Here is a 21,569-nt window from a genome sequence, read left to right as displayed (position 1 = left end):
AAATTTCTTGATTGTATTATTCACCGTCTTAACTCTTTTATTGATCTAGGTAAGCAACAAAAGGTAATTAGACTTGAATCTCCTTTGCTTTTAAGAAAATAAATAGTTGCTTGTAGCAAGACATACAGAGAAACTTTCTATTATTCTATATACGCTTTCACAATGAGGATCATATAGGCAAACCATCATAAAATATCAATTGTTAAGTTGTAATAATAGAAACTTACGAACAAAAAACAAAAGTTTGACATGTATCATAGGTTAAGATGTTTATTTCAAACATGAACTTTCATAAAGTGGGAAACGGTCTTAAAACATGACAACTAAATAAGTCGAATAACATTTCATTCAAAACTGATGCATATGAGTTGCTAACTATAGATCCTTGAATAAAGATAAGGTCAGATAAGGTCAGAACTGGAAAATGATTAAATCAAGGTTACATACTATAGATCCTTGAATAAAGATTTAAATACATTATTACCAAAAAAAAATAACAGATTGAATCACATATAAAAACGTTTGGGCACATTTTCATCATCAATGGCGAGAACCATAGCACTGCAATAAAAAGGTATAAAAACAAATTATATTTTCCGAATGATCTCCGTTAGCTAATTACTAAGAGAAAATTGCAGTTTATTTTTATTATCATAATGTCATTAAGACACATCTCTAGTTTCTTCAAACAATCAGTTTACCGGAACACCAGTGGTTTTTTTGTGACTTAGATAATGAAAAATAAATAATAGAAATGTAAAAAAAAGAAAAAAAAAAACAATATGGTTCAAAAACTCCTTATAAATTTAAAGCACTGCAATCTCATCACAAAACTCACCAATTTTAGCTACTCCAATAAAATGTAAGTCTTAGATACCAGTATCCAATTATATTAACAAAAAAATATCACCTCAATTCTACATATATTATAGAAATTTCAAGAAAAGTAAAAAATAAATCTAAAATTTCAAAGTTGATCAACATACCTTTATAACTACCAAGTGATTTTTGAAAATAGACACTGTTTTTTAGATAAGACAATCATGTATCTATCATCAAATAAAACCTATTAGTTCATAGTTAATTTAAGAAAAAAGAGAATTTTAACAATTCTACCTAAAGTGTGAAATTGATGGTTCATCTTCAAATCAACAATTCTACCTTCCCCGTTAATTTTGACACAGGTTTGTCTTCATATAATTCGTTGTCCATTTTGACAAATGCTAAAACTAATTTGTTGGTGCTTAACATTCGTAATTTCATATTGTTTGCCATAAGCATGCAAAATCTACTTAGCATATGTATATGTATATATGTATATGTATGAATGTAGACATATGAAATATGATTGTTGAATGTTGGCCATCAAGCAATAGAATAGTAAACAAGAACAAGGGTAACAGGGGTAAAACTGGAAATGGCAGCCGAATGATTTTCTTTATTGAATGAAGAATACTAGCAGCCTAATGATTAAGGTGCTATACAATGAAATTTCGACTGATGAATTGTAAACACTAAGCTATTCTATTTAAACTACTAAACTGAACAGAAAATGAGAAATACTAGGAACAGTCTAATTGTAACGGTCATCACTGCCCCATGTGCTTTATTCTTCCTAATTACCAGGTCAACCTTTGACCAACATTTCTCCCCCTCAAGGTTGACCTTTCTTCTTCAGATCTTCTATGCCAATTAATGCCCTCATCTCAGCATACTTTATCATCTCAGCATACTTTATCCTTGGCATTGCCTTTGTTAGAACATCAGCCTTCTGTTGATCTCCACTCACATGCTCCACTTGAATCTGTTCCCTTTCAACACACATCCGAATGAAGTGAAATCTTGTGTCTATGTGCTTACTTCTGCCATGAGACACTGGATTTCTTATAAGTGCTATTGTGGATTGGTTGTCAATTAACAGCTTCACCTTTTGTGCCTTCTTTTCCATCAGCTCACTGAACAGATTCCTTAACCACAGTGCTTGACATGCAGCTGCTGTTGCAACCATATACTCGGCTTCACATGAGCTAAGTGCCACTGTTTTCTGTTTCTGTGATGCCCATGTTATAAGGTTTCCCGAGTAGTAGAAAGCCATTCCAGTTGTTCCTCTTCTGTCTTCACGATCACTATTGTAACTACTGTCACTGTAACCCACGAGTCTTCCATCACCTCCCCTGTGGTACCTCAGTCCATACCCTGTTGTTCCCTTCACATATCTCAAGATATGTTTTAAAGCAGTATAGTGACTTTGTCTGGGATTTTGCATAAACTTGCTCACCACTCCAATGCTAGAGTTAAGGTCTGGTCTTGTGTGAACCAGATACCTTAAACTTCCAACTAGCTTTCTGTACATTGTTGCATTTACAGGTTCACCATCTTCATCTTTGGTTAGCTGTAGTTTTGGTTCCATTGGGTACTGTGAACTGTTACATCCTTCCATCCCTGATACTTTTAGTATCTTTTCAGCATATCCCTTCTGTGTGAGCATTATACCTGCCTTACCCTGTGATACTTCAATTCCCAAATAATATGATAACAATCCCAGATCACTCATGTCAAATACACTTTTCATCCTTGTTTTGAACTCTTGGATTCCCTTTTCACTCGACCCAGTGACAATAAGATCATCTACATATACTCCAACTATGAGAACCAGGTTGGATTTGTGTACCTTGTAGACTGCTTGCTCTTGAGCACATCTGGTGAATCCAAGTGACTTGAGTGATTGGTCGAGCTTTATGTTCCATGCCCTTGGCGCTTGTCGTAGCCCATACAAGGCCTTATGAAGACGATACACCCAACCTTCCTTCCCTTTGACCGTGAACCCAGGGGGCTGAGTTACATAGACTTCTTCCTTAAGATCGCCATGAAGGAAAGCTGACTTAACATCCAGGTGATGTACCAGCCAATTCTCCTTTGTTGCTATTGAGAGAATTAGTCTTATCGTCTCTAATCTGGCGACTGGTGCGAATGCTTCATCAAAATCGACACCTCTTTCTTGAACATAACCCTTGGCGACCAAACGAGCCTTATGCTTGATTACTTCTCCAGCTGCACTCTTTTTTAACTTAAATACCCATTTTAGCCCTATTGTCTTGCGATTTGGGGCCAATTTGGCTAGGGACCAGGTTTTGTTCCTTTCAATTGACTCCAATTCCAATTTCATGGCCTGCTTCCAAGCTCTTTCAGTCGCTGCTTCTTCATAGGACGTAGGCTCATCATCAATCAACAGTAGCTCCTGGTTCTTCTCATACAATTCTTGTATTTCAGCCTCGTCCAATCTTCTTGTGTTTTCGTAAATTTCATTGAGTGATCGAAACCCTTTCGCTGGTGTGTCGTCATACGAAGCTACGGACCCGCTTCTTGATTGGATCGTCGATACTCGACTGGGAGGTGTCGAGTTGGTACCAGGTACATACGACTGTGTCGAGTCTTCAAGTCGTGAGTCATCCAATCCAATGTCTCCGTAGAGATCGTTTAACGGCGTCACAGGGTCTTCGTTAGTGTTAATTGACTGATCAGGATCTTGGGCCGGCTGGGATTGGGCTCCTTCATGGACAATAACATTGGTCCAGTAAGGCGTTGAAAGTGGCTCCCCCGTTGTTTCATTATTCCAAGCCCAAGGCCTTCCTTCGTCAAAGATCACGTCTCGAGATATCACTATCCATCGACTGCTGGGGTTAAACATACGGTACCCTTTTGTTCCTTCTTCTGTTCCCAGGTACACCATTGGCTCGCTTCGATCAGTTAGTTTGCTCAGGCCTCGCAATTTCTTCACAAATCCCACGCAACCGAAGATCTTCAAGTGTGCGATCGAGGGTTTAGAAGCTTTCAGTGATTCGTATGGGGTTACGTCTTTGAGCGCTTTTGTGCTTGTTCTGTTCAAAAAATACACTGAATGTCTCACGGCCTCTCCCCAAAATTGATCCGGTATCCCCATAGCCTTGAGTAGTGCCCTAGTCATCTCCAAAATCGTCCTATTTCGACGTTCCACAACCCCATTTTGTTGTGGGGTGTGTGGTGTTGTCAATTGTCGCTTGATTCCCGCCTGCTCACAAAAGAACTGTAATTGATTCGAATTGAACTCACCTCCGCGGTCAGTTCTTATCATCTTGACTTTGTGGCTGCTTTCTTTCTCAACTTGCAATTTGAACTTCTGAAACATGCTCAACGCTTCATCTTTTGTTTTGATCAGGTATACCCACATATACCGTGAGTAGTCATCCACGATTAAGAGGAAATATTGATTCCCACCTTTAGTTGCTGGGGTGATGGGTCCGCATAAGTCTGCGTGCACTAGCTGTAGTGGCTCTTTAGCTCTCCACGTGGCTTCCTTTAGAAAAGCTTGTCTTGGTTGCTTGGCCAGCATGCATCCTTCACACACCTGTGATGGATGAGTCACCTGGGGCATGCCTAATACCATCTTCTTACGTGTCATCTCCTCGAGTGTTCTGAAGTTAGTGTGTCCCATGCGTGCGTGCCATAACCATGAGTCATCGTCTATACTCATGGCTAAGCACACAGGCTTCCCAGGTGTAAGCTTAATTTTATAAAGTCTGTTCTTGGATCTCTGCACCTTCATAACCAAGCTTCCTGCTTCATCATACATTCTTAGGAACTCCTTCTTCATCCCTATGTCATACCCCTCTTCGGTCATTTGTCCCAGACTTATTATATTATTGTGCAGGGCAGGAATATAATACACATCTGGGATGACAAATTGATCACCATTCTTGCAATCAAATAGGAGAGCACCTTTTCCTTTGATCGGAACCCTGGACCCGTCTCCGAATCGAACCTGCCCCGTTACTTTCTCATCTAGTTCTGCAAATAAGGCCCTGCATCCAGTCATATGGTTACTAGCTCCATTGTCTAGATACCATATGTTCTCTTCATTGCTCTCCTTGAGTTGGCTCGGATAGACTTTTTCTTCATTCAAAAGGACCACTTCGATATTCTTTTCACCACAAACAGTCAACAATAGAGTTGGTTCTTCTTCATCAGCAGCCAAGTTTACTTCTTGGTCTTGTTGCTTCTTTACCTTGCACTCTGATGCATAATGACCAAGCTCTTGGCATTCATAGCATCTGATGTTGCTCTTGTCTCGTGGCTTTTTGTTTGTGTTGTTCGCCTCTTGTCGTGAGTCACCACCCCAGCACCCACCTCTGCCATGAGACGAGCCTCGCCCTCGTGTGCTGCCTCTTCCGCCCCGATTATTATTTCTGCCCCTTCCTCGACCACCTGTTGAATTTTGCTTGCTTGGACTCCGGTGGGTTGACGAGCCTTCTGCCTTGGCAAGCAGCAGGGCATTATCTCCCTGTGTGTTTGCCTTTCGGAGCCGGAGCCTATCTTCATATGCTTTCAAATGCCCAATTACTTCTTCAAATGGCATTGATTCCATATCACAACTTTGCTCCATTGATGCGACTAGATTTATGAACTTCTCTGGGACTGTATCAAACAACTTTCTTACCAATTCTTCATCTTCCAATATTTCCCCTGCACTCCCGAATTTAGAGATCATTGCTGAGATCTTCCCAGCATATTCATCTATAGATTCTGTTTCCTTCATCTGAAGTGCTTCAAACTCACTCTTCAGTACCCTCAGCCTTGCCTTTTGGACCCTCTCTGCACCCACATACCGTAACTTTAGAGAGTCCCAAACTTCCTTAGCTGTCTTCTTCTTGGATGCCTGTGCAAGTATTTCTTCTGGTATTGACTGGAAGATGAAAGCTCGAGCCTGCTTGCTCTTCTTCTCATCCACAACCACACCGGTTGGTGGCTCAATGGCATCCCATAACCCATGGGCATCCATGATTGCTTCCATCTTTATTGACCAGGTATTGTAGTTGAGTGATGTCAACATAGGGTACTGTAGAGTGAAGGGGCTGTCCTTGGATTGATTGGATGATGATGGAGCTGTCATATTGCTGAAACGAGGATACTTGGGCATACAAAATGATCAGGATCTGTTGAGGCTCGGATACCAAATGTTGGCGATCAAGCAATAGAATAGTAAACAAGAACAAGGGTAACAGGGGTAAAACTGGAAATGGCAGCCGAATGATTTTCTTTATTGAATGAAGAATACTAGCAGCCTAATGATTAAGGTGCTATACAATGAAATTTCGACTGATGAATTGTAAACACTAAGCTATTCTATTTAAACTACTAAACTGAACAGAAAATGAGAAATACTAGGAACAGTCTAATTGTAACGGTCATCACTGCCCCATGTGCTTTATTCTTCCTAATTACCAGGTCAACCTTTGACCAACATTGAAACCTGCCTATTAATCATTCATGTGGGTTGTTCTGTAATGCACAGTCGCACACTTAGACATAAATGATTGTAATCAGAAAAAGATGTGATGTGATATAAAAGCAAAAGCAAAGACAATATGTTCAAAACCCCTCTTTCTTGAGTTTGTTCATGGCTGGGAATTGCTTCATCTTATAAATGATTGCACTGTCTATTGGCTTGTGTGATGCTTCTCCATCTTCTCTAATCCATGGATGCTCTGTATAAGTTCAAAACACGAACGCTAGTAGTATTAAAGTTGAATGATATGAAGATAAAAAATTGCACAAAAAATACCCAGAATAACTGAAAAGGGGGAAATCGAATCTCTAAAGACTTATAACTCGAGTACACCGAGAGATTACTTATCCATCAATTTTCTGTGCTTCTTTCCTTTCAACTTATCCATGACCTGAAATCAGTGTGTAACGCCCCAAATTTTCCGATTAAAACTTTAAGTATTTATTTAATTCACAACTACAAGATCTTACAACATTTATCAGAGTATCATTAGAAGTTATCAAGTACACAAGTCCCCCATTGATGCGATGCAATCGAGCCGTGCCCCTTCTTTAATATAAGAAAACCTAAAACATGCAAACCACAAATCGTAAGCCTAAAGCTTAATGAGTTCCCCAAAATACCACACACAACAGAAGACAAATAAATAAATATGGGTTATCAGCAACCCTGGGGACTATCAGCAGTCCCAGTGGGCTAACAGCACGCCCGATGGGTTATCAGCAACCCTGGAGACTATCAGCACTCTCAGTCACATAAAAACAACATAACAGAATAATAACAGCTAGACCCAGTTGGTCATCACTGTTAGGCCATAAATTGTGGTTTATAATTTGCTTTTCATAGATATTAGAGTTCTCGGTCTAGGACTGAAAACAACATGTTTTCGGTGGTGTTTGGACCGAAATCACATGTGATTTCGGTAAGGCCTTTGGTGATTTCGGTTGGGCTTAATGTTGTTTTTGTTGGGTTTTGGGTTGGGCCTTGTTATTTGGTCTAGGTATATATAGTGTTATTTCAGCCTTGTAAAGGGTGAGAGACGTTTTTGGGTGTTGCCATAAGCTGAGGACGTGATTTGCAGAGAAACAGAGAGAAAACCAAGTGTAATCAGAATTTTATGTACCAGACTATCATCAATATAGTGTGCATTGAAGATTCATCTTGTGTTCTTCATTCTATATCACGTTTTGCATCATTCACTTGATTGGGATTCCGCACCATCATAGTGAATCCAATTGATACATAGCGATTTGGGGTTTTACAATTGGTATCAGAGCTAAGGATTGGTATCAATCAGGTTATTGCAAAATATTAACGGTTTTACTTGAAAATTTGAAAAAACAACCGAAGGTACGAGGCTAAAGTCTCGGACCGAAGACGCTTCACCGAGAAGGCGAGGTTGACCGAGAATGCGAGACCGAAATCTACTTGACCGAGAAGCCTGAATACCGAGAAGTCTGACCGAGATCCGAGGCCGAGAAGTCCGAATCGAGAACCTTCGCACCGAGAACCTTAGCAAACCCTAACCGAATACGCTGCTGGCCCCGAGATCTTCTAGGGTTTGACCGAGGACCGAGGTCTGCCGTCGAGATCTCACAAATTTCGACCAAAAACACCAAAAACTTGCCAAAAACACGAATTTTTAGGTTTTTTTAATGCCAAACTCGATCTAAACTCTAAAATATTGAAGAACATGAAGAAAAAACGGCCAAAATTTTGTCAAAAATAAATCAAAAACGCCAAGAAGCTCCAAGAAAAACCGTTAATATTTTCCAATAACCCGATTGATACCAATCCTTAGCTCTGATACCAATTGTAATACCCCAAATCGCTATGTATCAATCGGATTCACTATGATGGTGCGGAATCCCAATCAAGTGAATGATGCAAAATGTGATATAGAATAAAGAACACAAGAGGAATCTTCAATGTACACTATATTGATGATAGTTTGGTACATAAGATTCTGATTACACTTGGTTTTCTCTCTGTTTCTCTGCAAATCACATCATCAGTTTATTGCAACACCCAAAAACGTCTCTCACCCTTTACAAGGCTGAAATAACACTATATATACCTAGACCAAATAACAAGGCCCAGCCCAAAACCCAACAAAAACAACATTAAGCCCAACCGAAATAACCAAAGGCCTAACCGAAATCACATGTGATTTCGGTCCAAACACCACCGAAAACATGTTGTTTTCAGTCCTAGACTGAGAACTCTAATATCTATGAAAAGCAAAATATAAACCACAATTTATGACCTAACATGAAAGACAACTAGCATCCTACATACATAAATTTGGTGAGCCGACATTGGTGCCTTCGACTCACGAGCACCGGGAGAAGACTCACTTGAATCGAAGAAACCTGAAACACTACGACACGATCCATATTCTGCACTGCTCGCACCCGCGAAACCACTAATACCAGAACCAGATAAAATCTTAATTAATAACCCAAAACCCTCAAGTTTGACCCAAGGTCAAACTTGGTCAAAACGTCAACGGTCAACGAAAATCAAAGTCAACAATTCAACTTCAGGCTGAGTACGCCCAGCGTACTCAGCTCATACGCATGGCGTACTCACCATCTAGAATCGAGACCCTATACGAGTACGCGCTGCGTACCCGAAGGTACGCCCGGCGTACTAAGCCAAAAAGGCACTTTTCCATTAAGTGCTTAATCTCTTAGGTCTTTTCATCCAACAATTAGATCTAGTTCCACAACATCATTCTAAGTCATAAAGTTTCCACCTTTATGACTTTCCATGTCTAGAAAAGGTCCAAAAGCCAAAACCTTAACTTATTAATCCATTAAGACATCATGACACTTTCATGGAAGGTATAGAAGGATCAAGATCACATTTTTATGGATCCTAAAAGCTCCATAATGGATAAAGTTTCCAACTTTATCCATTAGAATGGTCCAAACCACCAAGATCTAGCCTTTAAGCATCAAAGGGACCAAAAGTGCATCTTTTTCAACTTAATCCATTAAGTCCAAGTCTCCAACCTTCAGATCTGAATCAAAATGATGTTTAGATTGATAAAGTTTCCAACTTTATCCATAACAAGATCACAAACTTTCAAAATCTAAACTTTATGCACTAAAATGACCAGAAGCTCATAACATCCAAAACTAGCTAGATCTAACAAATGCATCATCAAGATTCAAACTTTATACCTCTAGAAGATAGATCAAGGTAAACAAAGTCTAGATCTACAAGCTCCAATGCAACCAACAATTCTCCAAGAAGTTCATTCTTCTCCAAGGTGCAACATGCATACTCCAAAGCACTCAAAAACACCTTCTTTTAGCTCACAAGGCTCAACTAGGGTTAGGGTTTCATGGAAGGGGGGTTGGAGAGGTGGAGGCTGAGAATGAAGTGGGTTTTGGGGGAGTTAAGGAGCTTAAATAGGGATCAAACCACGAAAATAGGGTTTTACCACTGATCGAGTACGCCCAACATACTTTTGGTATGCCCGACATACTCAGGGTGCCCCAGTACACCCATCGTACTCCCCTATGTACGCCCAACGTACTCAGCTTAACCCAAAACCGTCCAAAATTCAAACGGTCATAACTTCTTCGTTTTAACTCCGATTTCGACGTTCTTTATATCACAGAAAGGTATTGAGGAGCTCTACAATCCTATCTAATTACTTTTGACTTAAAACTCATCGAGTTAAAATCCATAATTCATAAAAGAAGTATGAAACACTACTTTTCCATTTTACCCTTTGACTTCAAAGCGCAAACCAAACTATTGGATCACATATCTACATTACCCACATCCAAATGGGCCTAAACCTCTCTTCCCCCAAAGCCCGAAGTCTTATGATACTTGATCTTCGGGTCATGACCCCGAATTGTGAAACGACTCGGAACAGGGTGTTACACAGTGTTTGATAGAAGAAATCAAGATAGAAGAAAACTAAGTTAAAGAGACAAAATCAAAAACAAAAAAATGAGTAAAAATTAGAGAAGTTCAAACCTAATGCTCTCCATTCGGTTTGAAGTAGATAGTTTAAGAGGACCTTTGACTATAGAGTATTGAGAAGAGAAAGAGACACATGATCAACGTCGGATTATAAATGATTTAAAGAGGGAGATAGAAGGTTGGAGATGATAACGGAGTAATTGATGTGTATCCCAAATAACTAGGGACTAACGAAAATTTCAAATTTGAACTGAATGCCTACCAAACTGACACGTGACAAAATGCTTAATAACATGACACGTGTCAAAGAGAAATTATTCTTTTATTATATAGGGTAGATACTTTTCCTAATTGTAAGCTACATAATTGTTAAAAGGTTCAATAGATTAAAACTTAATGAAATGATTAAACTAAAAAAAATAATTAAAAATTAATGACTAACTTCTACAATTAAATAATAAACAACTTAATCTGCAAAATTACTAGTTAGTTGTTAAATGATGACATCAACCTGGACCTATTGGATACACTCATACACATAAACATAGATAGTAAAAAAATATACATACGAGGGAGGTTTTGCATTCCTTACCCAAAAAAAAACAATAAATGATTTAAACTATAAAATAACAAATATTACATGATTTACTAATAAGAAGCTCTTTAGTAATTCTAAATATTTATTAGTTATTAAGTATAAATATTACAAGTAGTTGGACTAAATAGGGACATCAACCCTCGTAATAGAATGGCAAATATTTTTGTCATATAGTAGAATGGTGGTAGTTTGGATTGATAGGTGGTTATTTTACTTAGTAGAAATTGATTAGATGATGAGACATTTGGCTACCTTAAGAGAGTCATAGTTACTCCCTCCGTTTACCCGCACTTTGTTGAATTTCTTTATTTTGACATTTAGAGCACTGTATAAAATAAAGATTGATTTTATACAGTGGGCAATCAATTTGCTGGTAAAGGTTAATCCCTCTTAAAGTACGTTGTTTAATTTGGAGAGCCTCATTGGGCAAATTACATGTAGTTGATATTTTGGTGTATAGAGGTATTAGCCTTTCCAACACCTTATGTCCTCTATGCAACAAAGAGAATGAAACAACCGATCATCTGCTTATCACATGTGAGTACACTCAAGTTGTTATTGATTGGATATTCAAATGGTGTGGTATTCAAAACAGGAGCTTCCCAAATGTTAGAGAATTCATTGATTATGCAGCTACCTGGGAACTGTCCTAGGAAGAAATTGATCCTAAATATGGTGTTCTACTGTCTTATCTGGAATATTTGGCTGGCAAGGAATGACAGGGTCTTCAAAAAAATTGGTGTACCCCCGACAAAAATTGTTGACACCATCATTTCTCTATCATACATTTGGTGTAAACATATAGGTAATATAGGATGTGGAGATTGGATAAACTAGATTATTTCGCCATTCTCACAATTTTTGTTGTAATTTTGATTATCTTTTTCCTTTGTATTGTACTTTTTGATCGCTTAGCTAGTTGCTTGCGTTGCTTTGCTATTGATTTATTTGATGCTTCAAAAAAAATAGAAATTGATTCATCTATATAATAAAATATAACATCCTTCAAGTTATCATGTAAGTTGATGAAAAATATATTATATATAGATGAATCAACTTTTTAAATAAATATTCATTTTCCGCTTGGAATGGCCATAAATATTATACTATTTTCTTATAAATTATTTATATTATATATCCATGTTAAGTTTCTATTTATTGATAGTTAGTAATACATAAAACACATAATGACAAATATATCTTTGATATTTTTGAAATGAAATAAACATTAAATACACTATTTTACTTATTTGCTATATTTAATTATTATTAATGTAATAAACATTAAATACACTATTTTACTTATTTGGTATATTTATTTATCATTAATGTTGACGAGTCTTATGATTAATAAGTAAAGATATTAAATTTGTTATTTTTTATGATTTGATAGGATTCTTATATTCTACTTTATCTTTTTCGTTATAAATATTCAAAAAGAGTTATTAATTACAACATTTATACATAAGAATTATAAAAATAAAAGAGATAAACTATATATCATATAAAATATTTGATCATATTATAACAAACTTGATGGGATTTTTGTAATGACATGGTTTTTGAAAGTTAGTTTACAATTTTAGTTAAATTTCTAATCATTTATAATATTTGTAAAAGCTTAAATCATTTTTTCTTCTATGGCAACTAGTGACAAAAGAAGTAATTAATTCTAGTTGTTTAATGATATTAATTAAATCATAAATATATAAGGTTTAGGTTGTAAATTCGAATATCTTTAAACAATTTGTTGCAATTATAAAAATTAATGATGACCTAATTTAAAAAGTCATCAACATTCATTTTTGCATTAAAATTTATATATAGGAAACAAATCTTAAATGTCAAAGGATCCTATGAGTTAACATTGTCTATATAATGGTAATAAAATGAAAAACTAACAATACATAGACAAACAATTGCATACCTACGATACATTGCTTTTTCTATTCAATTCATTAGAAATCGATAATGAAACGAACATTCCTTGTGATCTTTTTATTTTTTGTTTCAGGTGAACACCTCTTTCTATGTGTACGGAAGTCATTTTCACCTTGCTCTTAAAGTTTTTTTTTTAATAGAAAAAAGAGAGAATTAAGAGTGATTAAAAAGGAAAAATGTGTACATAGCTTTTAAAGGGATGAAAAGAAAGGAAATTCTAAACATATGTTTTCTCCCCTCAAAATCATGTGTCCAATTTTAGGCTGATTAGTGAAGAAAACAAAAAATTCTCTTTCTTTTCTTTTCTTTCTAACCCGAAAAAGACTAATTAAATTCTTTTTACCTTCTCTTCCCTTTCCTTTTCATAATTTTAAAATTCAACGAATACGGTGTTTATGCATGTAATGAAGTACATGAATTAATGAATTAGTATGCAAGCAATTTGAAGTGTTATATATATATATATATATATATATATATATATATATATATATATATATATATATATATATCGTCGTGTGTGTGACTTAACATTTATGTTTTTCTAATTTGTATTACAGGTTTGAAGGACGTGACTTCCTATTCACAAGATGCGGTTCCAGAATGTAAGAGTTTCTTCGATTGCATTCATCATGATTGCGGAAGATTTGGGACTCCTATTTGCCTCCGTCATCATTGTGTTTGTCTAGGTAATGGTGAACAAAAGTATGTACCCCCGCATATGCAAATCGATAAAATTGTATACAAATAATGTCAAAATGCAAATATCGAGTGGAAAAACAAAATTTAACGATTAATATGAACTTTTTGATTATGCAACTTGAATCTTATTTATATTTGTGTTTGTGCATAAACAAACTAATGTTATATCATTTATGTGGCATAATGAGTGTTTTATTTTTGTGACCTATATTCAATGTGATATAACTTTAATGATTATAATAAATTAAACATATGACAATATAAATGAGTTATATATCATGTACATCATGAATGTTGACATACAAATTTGACATTGTATCGCATACATGGAAATTTCTTTTAATGTGTTTTGCAATGATTTATGAGCAAATTAAAAAAAATTAATTATTTTGATCAAACGTGTTTTTGTTACATATCTTTGTCAAAAAGTAGCTATATTGAGTTTTAACATCTTTTGACCGACTTGCAAACATACTTGTCACGATTTGGCCTAACAATGCCACATCAGGATTCAAGACTACCATTGTTGGGTTTTCTATGCATCAACACAATCTATCTAGACAACGGAAACAATCAAAGATTTACTTTAGTGTACATGCACCATAGGATCTAAATTTCATACTATTATTGCTACCCTATGAAAACATAAAACATAAGGAAAAATTATATCTCTTATGTAGCCCTTAAGATCTTTTCCTCCTCGAAGTTTCTTGGATGAGAGGACCCAAACCAGAATCTCTCTAATGGTATCACACCTAATGACACCAAAGAGTGGAATAAAAATAACCCTGTAACGTCAAAACCATAGTAAAAAATTTCCACTTTTTTAAAAGAGTATAAACCATTTTTTCATAAAACATAAATCACCAAAAACATTGTTTCACAATCATATCATAAATTCAGAGTATCAAAATCATAGTATCTCTCAAAACATAACAACCACTGGATGATGTGTATTGTCACACATTCGCCTTGACCCGATCCTCAGAAGTACCTTAAACATTTAAATTCACAACCCACAATACCCCACATAATAATACATATACAATGCATGTACACCAGGCCTACAACACATGGCTGGATCGCTCCCGAGCCTACAGCCTATGCTTGGACCGCACTCTCCTGAGCCTACAATATCAACTGGACCGCTCTCTAGAGCCTATAACATGTAGTTGGACCACTCCTTTTGGGTCTACAGTAACAACTGGATCGCCCGGGTATCTTGGCCTACAATACAAAGCAGAACCGCCTCATCCCAGCCACAATATGTCGACATATGCAAATACCATAATAGGCAAACACATGTAATCATAACAAATCTACCAATCTAACATATCACTACATCATATCAACATCCTAAAACACAAAGGATACGTACTACAATATAAAGTATAGTGAGAAAACTCACCTCACAGAAGACCAAACAGAACCACGGCTCACGCAGAAGTAAAGACCGGAACTACGAACTACATATGCATAACTTAGAGTCAAATCCTCAGCCTACAGTCTAGAACCCTCGTGTCTGACCAAAAAAAGTCAACTAGGACAAAAAGTTAAATGTCGAGTCATCACGTCGTGGCCAACATCGTGGGAACGTCGTGGTGGCTACATGCCAAAACAGTTGCGATGACACTGGCTACCAAGTCGTCCCAAGCAACTCGCCATGTCGTGGGAACTAGTTCCAACGACTTAATGGATTAAGCTCTTAACCCTAAATCTCCAGAGCTCAAAAGCTCAGATATGTTCCTTCCAAAGGTCTTGATGGATACAGTTTCCAACTTTATCCATTAAGTTATCCCAATAAGTCAAAATCTCTAAACATGAGTTCTTAATGGATGCACCAAAATCATGGACACCAAACGAAGTCATGCAAGCCCTTTTTCTAACCACCACCATGGTCCAGAAGCCATAGAAAGTACTCAAGGGTCCTAGAGTTCACTCAAACTCCAAGAACAAGAAGATTTGGACCAAAAAGCACATAAAATGACTTAACAATAGATCTAGAGAAGTAATAAGCAAGATAGAAACTCTATACCTCTAAATGGTCAGAAAGGTGATGAAGATGATAGATCTAAGTTGGAAACAAGCACACAAGCAACAAGAGATGCTCCTTCTTCCTTCAACCATCATAAAATAGGCTCTGATATTGTCATATCTATACATATATTTAGGCATTATTTTAATACATTTTAAGTTATATTTTGGTTAATTGCAAAGATATTAGATACTTATTGAGTTGAATTACATTTTGCAGCCAAATAGGACATTCTTGAGGAAAAAGGACCAGAAGTGACGAATACTGGAACCAGGAAGGACTGGAGCTGAATTGGGAGCTTAATGGAGCTTAAAATCTAGCAAAGACACTCCCCACGACTTGGTAATGAAGTAACACGTCATGGTTATTACAAAATCATCGATAGTTTATGTATGAAGGAAACTCACGACATGAGCATCATAGCCTCACGACGTGATAAGTCAAAGGTTCTAGAAGATAGATATGCGGAAGCCAAATTCCTTGCCGAACAAGATTTATATATTCCTCACGACGTGAGATCCTAATCCTCACGACGTGAGGAACGCTTTTAAGGAATCTATATATAGCCTTTGCCATATTCGGTTTGGGAAGGTTGGGAGGATTATTCTGAAGGGTTAGTCGAAGTCAGAAGCCAGAAACCTGTGAGATTCAACTATTGGAGAAAGAATTCAATTGAATTTAAGATATTTGAAGATCCAATCAAGATAACACATTACACATTCTGTTTGATCACGTTTAGCTTTATTCCTATTGTGTTTTTGTGTTTGATTACTGCCATGAGTAGCTAAAATAGTAGACTTTCGTTTAGTTAGATGAAACCTAAAACTATGAGTTAGTTTCTTACTTTTATGGATTATATAAAGTTGGATTAAACTTGTGTTTGATTTTTGATACCTAACATGATAAAGCTTTAATCTTTGTTGCTTATATTCAAGTTAAGTGTAATTGAATGATCAATTTATATTGCATGAAGTTGATTACCTAGTAGTTTAGGAACATTAAATTGCTACAGCTAGGATTCACCAAATCTTAGATTAGGTAATAAAGACATCAACTTTATATGTGTTAGAGAACATATTTTGATCATAATTGTGTTTAGATAAATCTTACATAGCTCACTAATTCTTAATAGTCAATTATGTATTTTCTTGTGTATGATCATTACATAGTAGTTCATGAATTGATAAAAGTATTAGGAGATCTAATCAAGACTGCTATTAATATCTATTGTAGTAACCAACTTTATTAATCCGTAAAAAAGAACTAACCATAGGAAAAAGGTGGATTCAAAACTAAACGAAAGTGCTTTTAATATCTTGATAACAACCGTTCTTAGTTAAGTGTTTGTTTAGTTTTAAGTTAATCTGAACTTGCAAAATCAGATAAAACCCTTTCTTTATATATTGTTTTTAGATTAATCTTTAGTAATTACTTTAATATACTGAATCTGTTCCTTATGTTCGATACCCAACTTATTTTACTATACTATAAACTGACTAGGTACACTGCCTATAGGTGCATTAGTAGATGAGTAGTTAGGTTATAAATTTAAAGCTAGATAGGTATAATCTACCCGTATCAAGTTCTTGGCGTCATTGCCGGGAACGACTATTTCAGTTATTAGTTTAATTGCTTTAGGTTATTCGAATTTTTTTGTGGGGTAAAACCCGCAAAAAGTTAATTTTCCGCATTAGTTAAAATTTTATGAATTTCAGAACTCACGACGTGAGCATAGACTCTCATGACATGAGAACTGCAGTATCAGTCATAGTTTTAGTTCGTTTTTGCACTTTTGTTTCATTTTATTTCAGTAGCATATGACCAAGAGTATACCTTCTGATCTTATACCACCCCTGCAAGACTCGGAATCTGCGTTCCACAAGAAGAAAGATAAGGCAGTCGGTGAATCGGGTAGCAAGTCTCAATCAGATAGATTTACAAGCTTCAAGCGAACTGCCAACAAGAAAGGATTTGGATACGAGCCAGGGACACAGAGAGAATCCAAAGACGAGCCAAAAAACAACATGATGGAGGACATAGCAGATATGTCGATGGCGGAGTACAAGAAAAGGATGCTTGAAAGCAGACCGAGCCTTGTACATCCTACAATTCCAAACACAACCAACTTTGAGCTCAAGGGAAATATCCTTTCCGCGCTAAAAGATATTCCATTCCATGGGAAAGACTATGAAGAAACTTATAAGCATATCGATGAAGTCAATGACATTGCCGATTATTTCAATATTCCGAATGTACCACGAGAAACAGTGTTGTTGAGAATGCTCCCTATTACTTTTAAGGGTGCGGCAAAATACTGGCTAAAGGCACTCCCACCCGGTGCAATAATAACATGGGCACAAATATGTGAAGAGTTCATCCAACAATTTTGCCCACCATCAAAGGCCGCAAAACTTAAAAAGGCTATCGCAAATTTCGATCAAAACGCGGGGGAATCATTGTATGAGGCATGGGAGCGCTATAAGGGATTACTAAGGAATTGTCCCCAAAATGAGCTTAATGAGCAACAAGAAGTATCTATATTCTCTGATGAGGTAAATGTGACGACAAGGCAACACCTTGATTCTCTAGGACCGTTAACAAAGAAGAATTCTGCTACAATTAAAGAGCTAATAGAAGAATTTTCAAAGCATTCAAAGGAATACCATTACCATTGAGAAGACAAGACAAGAGGATACAAGGATGGAAATGGTGCTTTGGAAGAATTGGTTGCGGTATTGGAAAAGTTAGAGACCATGGATCGGCGAATGACGAAGATGGATCAATCCATACACGCAATACGTGTGGGTTGTGACAATGGCAATGGGCCACACTTGAACAAGGATTGCCATTTAGACGAAAACAAGAATAGAAAGGTTCAAGTTTGTTATTCTAGTGGTGATCAATTTGATGAAGATTGGAAAAGGCCAAAGAAAGAATGGTTGCCTTATGAAGAGTATACGAAGCAAAAAGAAGAAAAATATCAGCAAACCGGATGGGGCTTCTATCAAAAAGAACAACCACCACCCGAGAAGAAGGTGGATTATGAGTCAATACTTAGTAGGTTTATGAAGGCTTATGAAAAACGTCACAATGCAACTGATGTTACTATTAGAAACCAACATGCTTCCCTCCATACAATCAAGACTCAGCTCGGGCAATTAACTAAGCTCGTTAACGAAAGATTACCACCTAAAAATCCTGATAAAAAACCGCAACCACGTGTCATGTCCATATCCACTAAAGAAGACCCTAATTTAGAGCCTATAGTTATCCATGATGAAGCCCTGAAGCAGGTAGATCCACAACCAAAGAGAATGAAGATCGAAGAAAAAGAGAGTGCTGGTGCCCAGTTTTCACGATGTGAGGAACAACCTCTCACGTCATGGGTTCAATCTGAACACAAATATTCATCTTATGTTAAACCATATCAGCCTACGTTACCTTTTCCTTCTCAAGCTAAACTACATTCAATGAAATAGGAACATAAGAAGTTTATAAATCAAGTCAAGAGCATACCGATCAATAATCCCTTTGTTGAAGCATTGGCCAAAATACCCGAATATGCGAAGTTTCTTCAAGATCTCCTCGACACTCGACAACAACTAGAGAAGAAACCAAGGTAGTTCTTAATGAACAATGTTCAACAGTGATTATGGAAGGAATACCGAAGAAAATGGGAGATCCCAGATGCCTTACTTTACCATGCGAATTTGGAAATGACACGAAGACATTCGCGTATCCGATTTGGGAGCAAACATTAATTTGATGCCATATTCTTTTTACCAAAAGCTTGACCTTCTAAAATTGAAGACCACAAGGATGACAACTCATATGGCGAATCGTTCGGTGACTCATCCTAAAGGCATAATTGAAGATATATTGATAAAAATTGGAAAATTTGTTTTCCAATTGACTTTGTGGTAATAGACGTGAAAGAGGATGAAGATGTGTCTATTATCCTTGGACGCCCATTACTTAATATCGTGAGAGCCTTGGTAGATGTTCGTGAATCAAAACTCACCTTGCGAGTGGGAAAAGAAGAGATGACATTTGGAGTTGAAGAAGAATTTGAGAAGTATAAAGTTCAAAATGAAATGTTATTTATGGATGAAGATAATGAGCTTGAAGAGCTATAAAAGCCAATGGAAGATGAAGTCCAAACAAGAGAAGAAATCAAGCGTACCAAGCCAAGAGCATCAATCCCCATGGTTTTTGAAGTCGTGGCTTTCACGATTCCAAAAGTTCTAGTTGAAGAGAAAAGTGAAGTTGAAGATCATAGTTCGGGTGATGGAGAGAAAGAACGAGAAACCAAGCTATATGAAATGGATGTCGATAAGAAGGGGCCAGCTATACAAATAAAGAAGAAATTGAAAATTGAAAAAACCAAAGGAGTTAAGAGAAAGCTTAAGGTGTGCAACGTTCAAACGAAGAAGGAAAATTCAAAGAAAGCGTACATAAGACGGGTTCAAGCCTACAAGAAGAGGTTGAAGGAGCAGAAAGAGCAAAGGGAGATCCCACGCCCAACCGCAACAACGTAGGGCAGGAAGGAGTCTGACTCATGAATCTGTAAAAAGAAGCGTTTCTCGGGAGGAAACCCGAGCTCGGTTTGCATTTTCTTTTCTTTTCTTTTATTTTAGGATAGTAGTCTTAGTCATCTTCCATTTTTTAAATCAAGTACGGGGTCCCACTCGTATGTGAAAACTATTTTTAAAGAAAAAAAATTTGAATTTTTTGGCCATCAAAGAGAATCCCACTACGTGGCCTATTTTTACCACGTCGTGGCCCATTAATAGAAGCTTGAAAAAAAATTTCCAAGTGAAACTCATGACATGAGCATTAATATCCTCACGGAATGAGGGTTAAAAACACGGGTATCCACTTAAACAAACAGAAGTCACTTTCTTTTGTCCCACATTTAAACACGTACGACGTGAGAACCCGATTTGCTCCCCCCCCACTTCGATTTCGGCCAACAATTTCAATTTTCTCCTTCTTTCTTATGTTAGCATCATCAATGGTATGATTTTTATGTTCCTTAATCCTTAATTTCACTGATTTTGGGTATTTAGGACTTAGGGTTTATATTTAAGTTTTATTTAGTCACAAATTTCCTCGATTTGGTATGAAATTGAACTTGCATGTTAGATTTTCTGTCATTAAACTACCGTTTGAGAAAATCCTTAGTAATTTTTGGACTCGATTTTGCTTGAGTGAATACCGATTGTGAAACTACCATTCGATCGACCTCACGGCGTGAGGATTAGTCATCACGACGTGAGCTTCGATGCATCCTTAATTTGCCGAGTGTTTTTAATGATTTTTCTTGTTTTGTTTTTGCGGTTTTGTTTGTTGCTTGATTTTACAGAAAAAATGTGACCAAGAAGGGCAGTTCCCCATGATCAAGAAAACTATTCGTGATTCCAAACATTTCTCACGGTCTGATAAGACCTTTTCTTTATGCTTATTTAAAACAGAGTATTCTTTTATTTGTGCAGAATTTGTTCATAAAATATTATTTTATTAGTGAGGTAATATGAATATCAAATCATTTCCGAAGAAATGGTTTTCATTAATATTTAAAAACTTGGGATGTCATAACTGATAGAAAACATAAGCATAAACTTGTTTATTACATGTAAGTCCCTAATCTGCTTGTGTATCAATCAAATCCGTTTGATGGTGCGGAATCCCAATCAAACGGATGATGTCAGATCAAATAGAAGAGAAGGAGAAGAAGAAGATGATGAATCTTGTATGTATTGATATGAATGAAGATCCGGATACAAGATTCACACACACTAACACACACTCTCTTTTTTTTCTTATTCATCAATCTATTCCTCACACCCCTCACCCCTATATATATACACGTGAAACATGGGCCGAAAATGGGTTTACGGTCGTAAATGGGTTTACGGCCGTAAACACCCATTGGGCCGTAAACCCGTAAACCTGTTTACGGCCGTAAACACCTCCCTGGCCGTAAACCTGACCGTAAACTCATAAAATATTACAGAAAATTACAA

The 21,569-nt window shown here is 36.7% G+C and overlaps 1 non-coding gene across 1 annotated transcript; it reads right to left on the bottom strand.

Annotated features, from left to right (window-relative positions):
- Positions 1-17,951: 17,951 nt before the first annotated feature.
- On the bottom strand, positions 17,952-18,059 carry LOC145141748 (small nucleolar RNA R71). The gene has a single exon (XR_013722942.1). It is a non-coding gene; the product is annotated as a small nucleolar RNA R71 (small nucleolar RNA).
- Positions 18,060-21,569: the final 3,510 nt, after the last annotated feature.

Source organism: Lactuca virosa, chromosome 9 (assembly GCF_052849685.1).
Source record: "Lactuca virosa cultivar CGN04683 chromosome 9, Lactuca_virosa_CGN04683_v6, whole genome shotgun sequence".
In the NCBI taxonomy this organism is placed as follows: Eukaryota; Viridiplantae; Streptophyta; class Magnoliopsida; order Asterales; family Asteraceae; genus Lactuca; species Lactuca virosa.
Note: the sequence above shows the minus strand (reverse complement) of the source record. Positions and strands in the feature narration are given on the sequence as shown.